The sequence below is a fragment of the Botryllus schlosseri genome, chromosome 3 (assembly GCF_051294905.1).
Source record: "Botryllus schlosseri isolate E-star chromosome 3, Bs_hap1, whole genome shotgun sequence".
NCBI classification, from domain to species: Eukaryota; Metazoa; Chordata; class Ascidiacea; order Stolidobranchia; family Styelidae; genus Botryllus; species Botryllus schlosseri.
Genome location: NC_137238.1, coordinates 4,620,923 through 4,635,634, shown reverse-complemented (window position 1 = coordinate 4,635,634; position 14,712 = coordinate 4,620,923). Strand labels below are relative to the sequence as shown.

Sequence of the window (14,712 nt, the reverse complement as noted above, 5' to 3'; positions counted from 1 at the left end):
ACGGTAAAGATTACATGTGTTCAGCGTGCGATATCTGGCTATAACGGTTTTCGAGGAAACTACCGCAATAGCGGAGACATTTTGATTAGGTACTTCTCGCGAAATGCTTATATATAACGCAATGTACGTAATTTCAGAGGCGTAGCCCGGAGGTCTCGGGCGTCGAAATTGAGAACCACTGTGTTAGATGGTGGTCCGGCAGCCTTGACCCTGATTAGTATTCAGCATTTCTTATACGTAGCAGCCTTATTTCGATTTGCCACAGGTATCCATGTTCAACTTCCGGACGTACAGCCGCATGTAGCCGAAAAACAATAATCGCGCGTTGGCCTTCAATACACAATTTGAATTATGGAATTGGTTGCCAAATCTTTGACAAATTTTAATTGAAATTTATAGAAATTTTATCGCATAGCGCGGTTCAGGGTGACATGAATTTTCGTTCATGATATAATGGTGTCCTTGTAATCTGAGACCAACCGTACAAATGTGTACCGCAGAGGGAAATGATGCGCTCACGCCTCATGAAAAAAATACCAGGTTGGAATCGTGTGCGTCTCACAAATGAAGGTTTTGCTGGTAGGCTACGTTTGGGCTTAACCATATAGATAATCCTGATGGGCGGTCAAGAAATAATATTATGCAAAAAAGTGAATAATATAAACCGGAAGATGAATCATCAGCAATTTGTTCAGAGAATTTTCGAAGATATCCCATCCATCAGCTTCACCGGTTAAATTGTTCACATGGATAAATATTTGACCGTAATATCAATATGTGAAACTACCAATATTATCGACGAAATTCATTCAAGAGGTGGAGAAAATGTTCGAGCTCCGCGCGACTAGTAACTGAACCCCGATAAATTTTCTCAACATTTATACTCACGATTTTGCTGCATATATGGTAAGCCTGTGGCAACGTTCTGTTACTACCAATAGCAGCTTTTATGCGCTAGGTATATCTCAAGAATTCAGTGCTGGCACAGAATACCACAAGGGTCCTCCGCCGCGCGGAGTTCCCGGTAGCCAATTTAACATGAATGTCTAGGTGGGTCATGTCGTTTCTCCACTGGAATGCGGGCGTATGCTATATGTAATCGAAGTGAGGCCGTGTATAGGCCTGGAAAACACCTCTGGATTAGGCTTACTATGGAATTATGTGGTCAGGGGTGTACGAGTTTTCAGTAAACGTTAAAAGGGTGTATCAAGACGAAAAAGGTTAAAGAGCACTGCTCTAGAGCTACACTCTCTAACAAAAATGTGCGATTTGTATGATTTTGGGCGTAAAATGTGCCAAATTAGTAATTCAGGAACATTGATTGAAAATACCAATTATCACAATGTCGCGATTTCATCCATCTGTCTTGCCGTCAGGCCAGACAATGTCTCACTGACTGCTTGCATGGATGATTTGCAAGAAAAAAACATTGTTCATCTGTGTATCGTATATCAAATTATCCGGAGAAATCCCTCCTGAATTTAATATGGTCATCGACCTATTTCGATGCCCTTTCAGATTACCAGCAATCAGATTATTCGACAGCTTGGATACCTCAAGATAAAACGCCAAGACCGGCCACAATTATTGTCCTAATCTAATTACTCAAAACATCCCAAAAACACAATTAATTTGCGTCTTCCAGAAAAATATTACCGCTCAGTACATCATTTCTAGCACATAATGAGTATGTTTCTTCCCTCCTTCGCTTATTCAGGAAAATTAAATTGGGAACTGGGTATTTATATGTATATTTAGGCTGTTTAGGCTGCAAAAATCAATTTAAAACAAACGTGATTAAAACAAGACCGTTGTTAAAAGCATGTTTTTTTTCTAAGTCATGCGATTGCGACGCCATGGTGGGTTGATATTCACAATCGAAAATATAGGGTAAATATAGCTCCTGTGACAAAATAGGCTTCCAACCCCTTTCATATAAGGATCATAAATATCTTTTACCAGGACTACATCGTCATGCAGCATTTTCGTGCTCGGCGGTCATCATCATCAGAACATTCATTCCGTACCAATAATCTATATCAACGCACTGTAACTGTTGAACCGACTATGTCAAGGGTTCCAACCATGCCATATCATATACGCCGGCTATACTGGGTGGTAATCGTCGTCCGTATGCTCATACAACATGTTTTTGGAACGTATTTGCACATGCAGTTATGGCATAATTATGCAACTTCAAAAACATTCTTTTAAAAGCCTGTGTTTTTAGCACTGTTTAAAATATGTTTTAAACAATGTGTTTTAAACAACCATTTGTGTTAAACGCAACCCTATTTATATTAGATTGCGCGCATACGCTATGATCTGATTATTTAACGTAGAGTAGACGATTTGTGACTTCCTAGTCGCAGGACTTTGGTCACGTGATTCACAGCGAAAAGTAACTATCGACTGGTTGATAAACTGCTCTCTTCTGCAACATGTGTTTATGGTAAATTTCTCATTTTAAATACTAGCAGGGATTGTAAAGATATCTAAATTTTGTATCTGCTTCGTAGTTGGTTTGTAATCTTTCCAGTAAAAGGTTGCTGAAGTCCTTGGTGTTGTGTAGTCGTATTACGGCACAAAATGTTGGTATCAAGGTGTGGAATTTGTTGGTCTATCTGCAGGCGTAGGCTCATTTCGAATCGGCGTAAATGATACCAAGTTAAAATCGCCATTTTAGACGCTATAAGGCGTTATAGCTGACTGTATATTTATTTACAGGCAAATACGCATTGTGCAATGGCAAAAGATATAGAAGGTTGTCCTACATTTGGCGGCAATGAGCGTTGCAAATGAGCTATTCTAATGTCTTGACTTACTCTGAACCTAACAGTTGATGCGTGGAACAGTCTGTTATGTTCGGGCATTTACGTTCAGTGTGGTTCAACTCCTAATTTCTATAGGACTAGTAATTACCGCGAATCATTATTTCCTCGTGTGTCGTGCTTGTGGCCTATGTATACCCTTTGTGTTCCGTCCTCTCTCGTCTTACGTTTACCTGTACTCTGGATCGTGTCGCTGCCTTATAGTTATTCTGCTGATAATATACTGATTTCGTATTGCAACCTCGTCGTATGAGTTATTGTTCAAACAAGATCAAGAACATAACACAGTCACTCGAATAAACAATACAATCCGAGTATGACCGAACAAGGGGATTCGTTGGCGTTATGCATAGTCGCAATATTATGCCAAAATCAAATACAAGGGTTCACTATCCTAGAGTTATCATATTTTCGTGACCCATAGTCACGACACTCTTTAGTGTCCACTAGTTTCAATCTGACGTCACACTAGCAAAGGTTTGCTTGTATCCATTGTATACGGGAGTTGATTGGTATTCTCATTTGGTCCGCAACAGACTTCTTGGGTAATTGCACTATACTGCTTCCACTACTTTTTGATGTTAGTCAGCTCTTATATCTTCAGACATATCATGAATTTTCCAATATCGACCGAGATATAGGGCCTTTAGCTACAGGACCAGCTCCACACATTTATTTATCCAAAATAGGGCACTATATTGTCATTTATGACATTATTATGAGATTATCAGCCGTAACTTTTGTGGTTGTGTGTGTAGCCGGGATCGACCCAAACAGCAGTTCGTCAGCCCTCCCATGAACACTGGTCTTGGACCCACAATGAGTGATCAACTCGAATTGCTTGTTTGTTTATTTTGATTTTCGACATTACTTTTAGCCCACTTCAAGCTTGCCCCCGCCCTCTAATTTGGGTTTCGGGTGCTTAAGTTACGATTCTGGCTGTCCGTACATGTCCGGACATTTATAGGCGACGTCTTTTTATGCTCCGGTGCTGAAGTACATACTGGAATCTAACAGATGTCTAAGCTTTATCGGACAAAATACTCTTTAGTCTTTAGACCAGTGGTTCTTAACCTTTTTTCTTCCAGCGCCCCCTTTCAAAAATTATTGTGCTCCAGCGCCCCCAAACTTCATATTGTCAGGAATGTCTTAAAGACAATGAGTAAGAGGGAGGGCCGTAACAGCACTTCGTCAACCCCCGTAAAAACGATTGCCTTGCGCACTAATAGCGTTATAAACCAAACTTCTGAGGGCTTCGCCCCCACGAAACCCATGGCGTGACTTCGATGGTCAGCAAAGTTTGTGTGGCCTGGTCGCCCTAGGTATTTCTATAATGGATGAATGAATAGGTGGTAATCACATCGCTATAAACTTCTTATCCTCTCAGCCCACGTAATCAGATTTACCAGTAGCTCTGAGTGAGGTGTTGTGTAGGAAAATAAAGGGCACGTAATTAATAATTAAACATATTCGGGCGTGCCTGCAGATACAATTATTCGTTACCAGGGCCGTAACAGCACTTCGTCAGCCCCCTCCCCCAAACAAAAAAAGTTGGTCCTGGGCCCCATCGGGTGATAAACCAAACTTCCGGGGGACTTCACTCCCAGACCCCCATTAGGCTGCCCGCTATTTGCTGATAGCCCATTAGGTATCTACATTGGGTGTTGGGTGTTGAGATCAATTTTTATCCTCTCTCTGCTCACGTAAACACATTTACCGGTAGAGCTGAGTGAGGTGCAATGTACCCCCTAAGCTGCGCACGTGCGCAGTGCTGACACGGTCTCTGCGCACAGAAAATCTACGTTGCGCACACTAAATCCGGAGTTATTACCTTTTTTAATCGTTACGCACTGTTGTCCAAGGGTCAGCGCAGTGATTTGTTGAGTGTGACTCATCAAAACTTAAAGCGAACATTGTGAGGTTTCTTGGAAACTGTAGGGCCCGTTACTAATAACTAAACATATTCGGGCGGGCGAACCCGTTGGTATGACTTCGTTGCATGATGTTATTTCGTGACCCCCTGTCTGCAATATCAAAAAATATAGAATCGCTCAACGGGGATATCACCCAACAATAATATCCCTGTCGCCCAATCGTACTAAACTAAAAGACGCACACAATTTCAGATTGGTATTTTTTCACTGACATATAATTTTCCCCTGCCAGATGAAAGTCGTCTTCTGGGGTTCAGATTGCCAAGACAGGAACATTCGGTGTGAGTCATTTAGGCGCCCATGGACAATTAAACCTATATGTATTTTGAAGGCTATATGTAACGAAGTTTTCGGTGTTAATTTGCTCTGAATACTCATTAAGGATATGTCCCATCACCACATCATCTACTCATCATCTACTGCGAAGCCATTTTTCTCCAGCGCCCCCCATACCGCCCCCCTGAGCCCAGCGCCCCCCATATCGCCCCCTGAGCGTTTCCGCCCCCTTTCAAAATCGCCAGCGCCCCCTTGGGGGCGCTGGGGGCAAGGTTAAGAACCACTGCTTTAGACTAATTCTACTTTGATATTGGTCACAATGATAAGCCGGTTTCCATACTTACTACAGATATAACCTCATAGACAAGTTATACAGTAGCCAGCACCCCAATCGTACGAATTTGGTTTTTATGACACAATAAACACATCAAATCAAGATAGATCCCGTCAACCAGCTATGGAATTTAGGCAGTAGACAACGATGCGTTTTCTATGTAATTTTCATTTATGTCAAAAACACTGGTCTACAAATTTCGAAAAAAATTTTGCGCAAAATATTTTATTGATTGATTAAGGCTAATATAAGGTTGCAGAATCCGATTCTGTGCTCAGAATTCCTCTATCACCTCTGATTTTTTTCGTACTAATTTTTTTCCTTTTTCGTAAATTAATCAAATATCGGCTTTCGTTAGTGACATCACGGTTAGCATACAATAACTACAGATCAAATATTGTTATTGACATCAGCTATCATGAAACCTGGGTTGTTGAAGTACATAATGAGTGAGTTTTCAGTAAACTTGAACCCAGTGATTCTCTATCTTCGTTCAATCAGAAGCTCTTTTCGGCCCATAAAATGACACTGGTATACAAATTTTTAACAAATTATGCGACAAAAATTTTAATGATTGATTCAGGCTAATATTAGGTTGCTAAATCCGATTATGTGCACAGAATTTCTCTATCATGTAAGATTTTTTCGGTATCTTTTTTTCTTATTTTAATAAATTCATCAAATGCCGGTGACATTACGGTGAGCGTACAACAGCAACAGATCAAATATTGTTATTGAAATCATCTATAATAATGAAACTTGGGTAGTTGTGGAACAGAATAACTGAGTTTTCGGTGAACTTGAATCCAGTGGTTCTCTATCTTCTTTCGATCAGGACCTCTTTTCGACCCATAAATTTATATGTGGATGCAACTATTTTTAGTCGGTAGCTGTTATCATCTTTATATACCAGTCTTCGTTTGAAGATTGTGATTAGTAGCTCCGTACCTAATTTAGATTCCTACGTTATCTATCTTTATACATCTGTCCTGCAGACTTAATCGGTCAATGCATTTTGTGACAGCACATTCCTCTTTCGTAAAACGTAAAAGTTTGCAAACAATAAACATTGCATTGATGGTATATTATGTGGAAGAGAATTGCTCATTTCGGTACATGACCCAAATATGTAGCCTTTTAAGCTTGTTTTGAAACATTAAAAGAAATAGGATGTCTGCTTTTCCAAACAAAAAAGTGCTTATCATGATGACTTGAAAGAATTTAGCTTCATCAATCTCCGCCTGTACTTATCATACTAATTCTTCTAAACTAGAGTTGGTCGAAATGGTTGGCGTTGCTACTCAAGTATCACAAGTAACGCCTTACATTTCTACTCAGTTACAATTAGAAGTAGTAATTTCAAGACATGTAAAAACTATTTTAAGTGGAAAACGAAATGAAAGGACTGAGAATTGCAAAAAGTCAGTAAATATCCAAGTATATTTGACCGGGGGGAGGGTGGTCGCATACTTCCAACAGTTAGTCGGAGGTGGCTACATACGAACTTGCAAGATGTATGGTCGCAGCTAACGCAAAATGACTACAAAGACACCACCCATGAGTAGAATATTCGAAAAATAATATTTAATTACCGTGATTCAGAGGTTATTTCACGCGTTTTTTTGACAATTTAACTCATGATTGTGGTGTAATACTATCACTGAACTACTTTCTACTGTACAAAAACCAAATTGCAAACGTAATTTGTTCATCCAGAATAATGTCTAGGTAGATGTTGCAGTAGTTATAAAACATTACTACTTCCGTAAGTACTGCAAGTAGCCAAAATCTACTTGAATACCTCGATAAAGTAGAAATATTCAACATAGATATTGTCTCAGAACCGTGATGTGATAGAGCAAAAATAACGTCAGATTCGTATTCAGCGCCCCCAAATTAGGTATAAATGACCCAAAGAAGTCCTAGCGCAAAAATCGTATAGACCAGTGTAAATGATTGGTTGACTAGGAAGACTTCGCTGACTATCTATTAGGGTTATCCATAATTTGAAAAATCTCAAAAATGATGCTTATCCATGTCCCATTCAGTATAGATTATTGATAAAAAAAAATCATCAATGGGCCTGCAATAAGCTCACGTGGAAGTCGGTGAGATTCGTCTAAATGCGTTTGAAATTAGCTGCTGAAGATTGGACGTTCAAGTTACCATCGAACGACTAAAAGAATAGTAATCACGAAATCACGGCCCTTCATTGGTTAATCAGCTATGCTTGAACGATCAGTGGCTCGCTGATGATGTGCTTCTACTCGTTCAAGAAGTTTGCTAACGACAATGATTCTGTGAACAGTTTGTGCGGGCCGTGTCGGCATTTTGGATTTCCAAGTATCTGACAATATTGAGAACCAGTGGTTCACAGCGCCCAAGTAGCCACTCAGAGTATATTCAATTAAGACACTTTTTGTAAATCGGAGCCTGAAATTATTGAATTGAATTATTCTCAGGCCGAACAAACACCTACCGGTTGAGAAAAAATGTTTGTCCAATGACAAAGTGCCAAGTTTGCGTGTGACCCATGCCATTGCTTTTTGATTTCGCTCATGGTCAGGTACGTTTAAGATTGGTTTTGGCAAATTAATCAGCTGAAAAACCTCCAGCTCCTGGTTATTGATCCATGTATTGTACAGCCTGAAAACATATTTGAGAGGTCTCACAACAGTCATAACCCTCCAGTCATCTCACCATAAGTTGGGATTGCAAACATTCTGGTTGCCCGTTTATATGTCGATAAGGAGGCGCGAAATTTTTCACTTTCGTCAAGGGGGCGTGTCCAAAAAGTTTGAGAGTCTGTCGTCTAATCCATTGCTTCCTAATCTTTTCCAGTTCGAGACCCACTTTTCATCCAAACTTCTTTGCGCGATACACCAGACCCCTCGTTCACCATACGTTTTAACCACTGCTCTTGGGGTCCTGTTTATATGTTGTCAGTGTGTAATAGTTATCTGGTCACGGCTAGCATGAACATTTTTCAGAATTCATGATTGAATTCGGTCGTTGATATTGGCATATATTAGTTTCCTCTCTCAGTCCACGTGATCAGATTTACCGGTAGAGCTGAGAGGAAGGTGGGGCTGTATTTGAAAATTTCGTGCTCATAAATAATTATTTATAAATAATTAATTACCTCTTCGGGCGGGCCCGTTGTTAGTAATTACATGTCGCAAATTTCATATGACTTGGTGTGTCTTCGCATGGCGATGGCTGACACCGAAATGCTTATTTCTATACATTATGCGTATTTTTAATTGGGGAGAGGTGTACCCATAATAAGACCGAGACATCTAACGACGTTAAATCACGCCACGCTTTGCGGTGCAGTATGTAACATATGATTACAAACGAGAACGGTTTATCTATGCTCATCTTCGCCATCCGATCTGCGTATGCCTGGAAGAGGGCCGTGCTCCCCGTCTGCAGATGTGAAATCACAATAAAGAATATCGGCCTGGTGTAAATCAGTATTGTAGTCGAACAACATCATGAATACCGCCGCAAACCCAGGCATTGGGGATGGTGCGAACACCTAAAAGGTTCAGGCTCGTGTGAACGCGAACCTTTTTGTAAGATTCAGTGTGAACGCAAACGTGAACATTATGACGTCACATTGCTAATTCCAACCCTACATTTCAGGCAATATAAGCTACAATGCTTAATTAAGTACTTGCTGACGTTTTAACCGTCACCAAATGTATCAACCTTAGCAATGAAATGCTATAATAAATCGATATCTTCCGTCACTTTGCCAACAATTTCGACGAGGACTTAGAAGGGAACATAAACTTACGACTTAACGGTCTGTGCCAGACCGGTCAATATATTCGGCATCTGACTATTGCTACATTGGTATTGAGCAGAGTGTAAAACGGGTTTCTATACATGCAACGATATCACCCGATAAACAAGTTATACGGCAGTAGTCAACACCCCAATCGGACGGATTTGGTTGTTATGATACAATGAAAATATCAAATGAAGATGGATGCCGAACGCCAGTTAGATTTTTTTTATATTAGACAACGATGATGTATTCTTTGTTTCAATTTCACTGATTTTTTGAATACGCATCATTCACTGACTCCCCAAATGTAGTGTATTTTGTTATTGATGTTGCGTTATTGCGGGTCAAGCTCACAGCAGAAAGTCACTAAATATCCACGAACGGTAAGCTGAATATTTCGAGCGAATTTTTGCAACAAAGCAAGTGAAATATTTGAGATTGGCAAAGTGCATGCTCGTTTAGTGTTGATATTTTATGCTGCCAGCGCCGTGCATAGAGTGGTCCGAAGTTGAATGGCAAAGAATTTCAGCAAAAGATGTTATAATGACATGAAAAATTGTAACATATGAAAAAGGTTCACAGTCCAGAACCTATACCAAGGTTCGTTTGTGAACTTGAGCCTCTAAATTTCCGAGGTTCACACACAGAACGCGAACGTGAACCTCTCGTTCACACCATCCCTATCAGGGATACACAATACCGCAGTCTCCTATTTCACTCTCCAATCGAAATGACTGTCACTAAAACCTGGCTCACGAATTATTGTGAGCACATAGACGTGGCTTTAGGTGCTTACAGCGCAATACAATTTGGAGGCGAACGTGTATTTACTCGTCTAATCTTAAGAAAAAAAGTGTTCGGGAAATTTGGCAAATTAAATAAGAAAAGTTTAGAAATTGTTCGCGACCCACCTTAAATATAACTTCGCGACCCCCTGGTGGGTCGAGACCCTCCGGTTGGGGTAGCACTGGATCAATGGGGTTGCATTATGCATATGTTGTAATCTAAATTATTCCTGCAATTCTAATTATAGTGAGGCAGCATAGCAAACCTATTGTGCATTTTGTGATACAAGCACCAAATTTGGCACACATGTATATTAACATGTTGCGAACATTTTCAGATATTGAGCCACTCGGAATTCTCTCTTTATGTCGGCAATATTGAATTTCAAAATGGCCGCCATATGAAATCTACATTTGCGATTATGTCTGGGTCAAATGCTACTATTGACTTCATTTTGGTGTCAAAATGTGTGTTTTTTGGGTCAAGGAATCCAATAGTACCAATTTCACAATCCAATGCTCAAACCAATGCACAGTTCTAATGCACTAATCTAAATCAAATGCACACATCTAAAATTTTAACGCACAAATCTAAATCAAATGCACAAATCTAAGATTCTAATGCACAAATCTAAATCAAATGCACAAATCTAAAATTCTAATATTCAAATCTAAATCAAATGCACTGCACAAACCTAATCCAATGCACAATCCAATGGTACGAATTCCAACTTAATGTTATCTTTCATAGTCTGTTGTATAATTGTAATTAAAACTTATCTAGGAAATATTTGATTGAACACGATACTTTGAAAAGAATGATTTTATGCAAGCATGTTAAATGGGTGTAAAAGTCTTAGGTACAATTCTGACATGCTACATGGTCTAAAATATGAGGCTAGGTGTATACTGACATTCTACAGTGGTCCGGTATAATAGGTATCTGAGGCTAGGTAAATATCGGTACTGAGGATATGCGTTCATAAACAGTGTCATGTTAACAAGTTCAGCACTGCCACAAGTACATGTATGTTGTGGACTCATCGTCTTGTGCAGTCCCCGTCACACACACAGATGGCTGTGCACTGAAGGCCAGCCTTCTTGCATTTGCAGCGCTTCACACACCCTTTCTGGCACTTGCAAGAAATCAGCTTAATGTAGCTGTGAGCTGCCTCAGGTAGCCTGGTCCAGTATGGTGTGTACTGTCCTCCAGTCATTGACCAACCCCAGTTTGTTGGTGGAGGGAACTCACTGCAGAGGTGGTCAAAGTAGTCAAGAAAGCTACACAAGTAGAAGTAGAAGTAGCGACGGAAAAATCTACTCAAGTACAAGTAGAACTACTTCTTCCATAAGCACCCTAAAACTACTTGAAGTAGAAGTAGAATTGACTGACTTTAAAAGTACTCAAGTAAGTAAGTAGTTGTGAAAACGATCCTAAATCGTCCACATGGATTGTAAAATGGTGCAAATTGAGCTATGCGAAAGGTGACGAGCTTGATTCATATTGATGCATACCAGCAGGAATCCAATGTTCGATAGCATAAGCATTCGTTCACATCATGGGAAGAAAATGATAGGATTAATACGGAAATTCGATACTTATCTTCTGTTTTCTCGAACAGCACATTTTAGAAAATCGCATGGTATGGCGCCATCCCCCATATTATAAGGTCCGTAGTTTAGTCGAAGAGCAATACGGAGAAGTTGTATAGGATACGGTGCACTTACACGGTACACGATACACTTTGCACGATTAGTAAACGTTAATAGAAAATATGGCGGACCTTAAAAATGCGATATTGTGTAGCTTTATTTCCGGAAATTAAAGGCATTACTACACTTGCTTTTATAGTTCAACATGTATGTTATCCAGACAAAAGAACCGATTTTAATTACAATTCAAAGTATATGATACTGGGAATTGAAAATGAAACATAAATTCTACTTCTAAAAGTGGAACACGTTTTTCATGCCCTTAGTCCATAAAGTTTCAAAGGTGGTATGCTAAAAACAGCTTTGAAACTAACAAAAAATGTCAGAGTCCACTTTGCCAGGTTAGGACGCGCCATGGGCATGCTAGATTACGATATGACAAGTAAATGCTAAATTGCGAAACATCAGTTTCAAACGTTTTGATGATCCACATATACTGTGATGAATTATTTCATATGGGCGAAGGGGGGACAATGTGGTGTGAACGGAACCACGCCAACCCGCGACCTAAATCATATTCATCGGTACTTCCGTGAAATCATACTGGCAACTCCGTATCCACTGCGCGCGAAGCGCGACAAAAATTCTTGGCTTAACTCAATGTTTATGAAAATTAAATGTTGATACTCCGTGAAAACAGCCCCGAAATTCCTCAGGCTATCATCCTGATTGAAAGATTGAACTACTTCTACTTGACAAACTGAAAATAGCGAAAAGTAAGTAAGTAGATCACAAAATATTGCGAAGTAGAAGTAGCGAAAATCAGATCTACTTGAGTAAGTACCAGAAGTAGAGGATAACTACTTGAGTACTTCGAAAAAGTAGAAGTACTTCGTTACTGACCACCTCTGGAACTCAGGTGCTGGCAGCAATATCTGACCCCACCTATATCCACCTTGATACACTGCCCTCTTGACATGTTTCTCTAAAGCTGGGATCATCAGCTGCACATCGTTCTTCTTTGCAGAGAGTTTCCTCCTGGCCGTGTCAATGTCCGTGCATTTGCTGGTGTTGAACACCTTCAGCTTGTTACGAGGAATTGGGTCGTCCACTGCCTTTGTTCTGTCCAACAGACACTCTCTGGTGAAAGCCTCGAACTGCTCTTGGCCAATCCTCTTGGCATTCATCACGGTCTCCACGGCAGCAGGACCTGCGATGTCCTTTGTGTCCAGTACGACTAGATCCTGACTCTCCTCCTCGAATGGGGCCTGTACACTTGGCGTCTGATCGTGATGACGTGTGTCTGCTGTTTGCCGTCTCCAGTATTGGTTCCCGTCCTGGAATTCTTCTATCACTCTAGCAACTTCTGGTCCCACAACCATCCAACGACAAAGGGCACTAGAGTTGTTAGTGAGCCTAACTGCGCCACCGTCTCCTTTAATGCAGGCATTATTTTGCTCAAGTGCCTGGTCAATCGGGATTGAAGAGAACACCCTCCGTGTTTTCTGAATTGTGAAATGGCCTTCACAGAATTTCCTGGCTACGTCTGGGTGTTTGGTAGTGAGTTCGGCCATGTCCTTCAGGTGCACTGGTATCCACCTAGCATAGTGGGTATGATCTAGTGCGTGGAACCAGGTGACTAGCTCTATCAGAGCATCGAGGTACATCGTCAACGATCCCTGCCTGAGAGAACGCACATACACTAGTTAGAACCAGCAGTTCTATTTCCAGCACAGTTGCCCAGTAGCGAAACTGGGGGATGTTGTCTCGTCTCTGGCGACACCAGTCTTCAAACGCGGAAAGGTCCTCTGCATCCCTGGTTTATCCCAAACAGTAATGGTTGCAGGATGTATAGTGCTGTTGCAGTTATTTGATGTGCTCTTCTTGTGCGCAACACATGAGATGCTCGCAGAAATGAGTCAGCTGTCCCTGCTGTCGCAATCTCAGCTTGCACCCAACCACTCCCTTGCAGCCAGTTCCCCAGTGTTTTTAGTGCCGTCATCTCTATGTGGAGACCACCAAACATCACCAGCATGTGGTCTTCACCATAACTCTCTGGTCACTTCCACTGTATCTGCTTAGCCAAAGCAAACAGTGGCTGATCCAAGGTGACCACTGGTGTCTGTCCAGGATTCAGGTGTTCTACAGCTTTCTTCACAATGTCCATTAAATGCCGGATCATGGCCACAGTGTGGGCACTTTCCAGGAAGAGTGGAAGCAGCGACGTGGGGCAGATGACTTTAGCATCCGGTGGCTGTCGGCTGGCATGAAATGCAGCCCAAGATGTGTTTTCATTGTCTACTGTACCAGTGTTGTCTTCCAGGACTTGTTTTGCATTGCCTAACCAAGGGTATTCTTCATCAGTGTGCTGTTTGAAGTCTCCTCTGGTCAGTGACGAAACTCCAGCAGCTGGGACAGGCGACTTCTTGATGCTGCAAGGGACAGGGGGTACATCAGTATAATAGTGCGGCAAAGGGGCGACAGTCTTGGACCATGTATCCCCAGCTTCTCTATCAACGACGATACTCCGATTTACTCCTGCAACAGTGTAAGAAGGATGTTGTATGAGGGAGATTGCGGTACCATGGAAAGAGTCATTTGATGTTGTTGCACTAGGGTTGTGATCTATGTTGTCTATAGCGGCAGTTGTGAACACTTCACTACGCATTTTCGGAGGACAGACCACTTGCTCTCTGTGAAACTGTTGACAGACATTGTTACCCATCTGTGCTGAGAGCTGGAGCACTCTATCAAGAGATACTTAGGCCAAGGTGTGACAGTCTGTCGACCAATTCCTTCTTGCGTGTATAAGCATGCAACATCATCCCGATGTATGTTGGAAGTGGGGTCTCCTGTGCAACACTGTGCCGCACACAAGTGGATGATGTGGTGCCACGTGTTCGCTTGTGATTTACGCTGTTGAACTTCAGCATCTGGGCTGCGGTAATTGCTGCAGGGTTAGTGTCTGTCATCTGGTCTTTGATGCTGGGTCCCTCTAGGATCATGCTGACTATAGGGCAAGCAGCAACGGTTGTACTGATTTTTCTTGACATCCTCCGGGGAATCCTGTGAAGGGCTCAAATCCAATATGGCGGCACATTGG

At 41.3% G+C, this 14,712-nt stretch overlaps 1 protein-coding gene across 1 annotated transcript in view; it reads right to left on the bottom strand.

Moving 5' to 3' along the window:
- Nucleotides 1-14,712, bottom strand: part of LOC145436591 (uncharacterized) — a 160,781-nt gene that overhangs the window by 84,836 nt on the left and 61,233 nt on the right. The gene's annotated exons all lie outside the window — the stretch shown is intronic.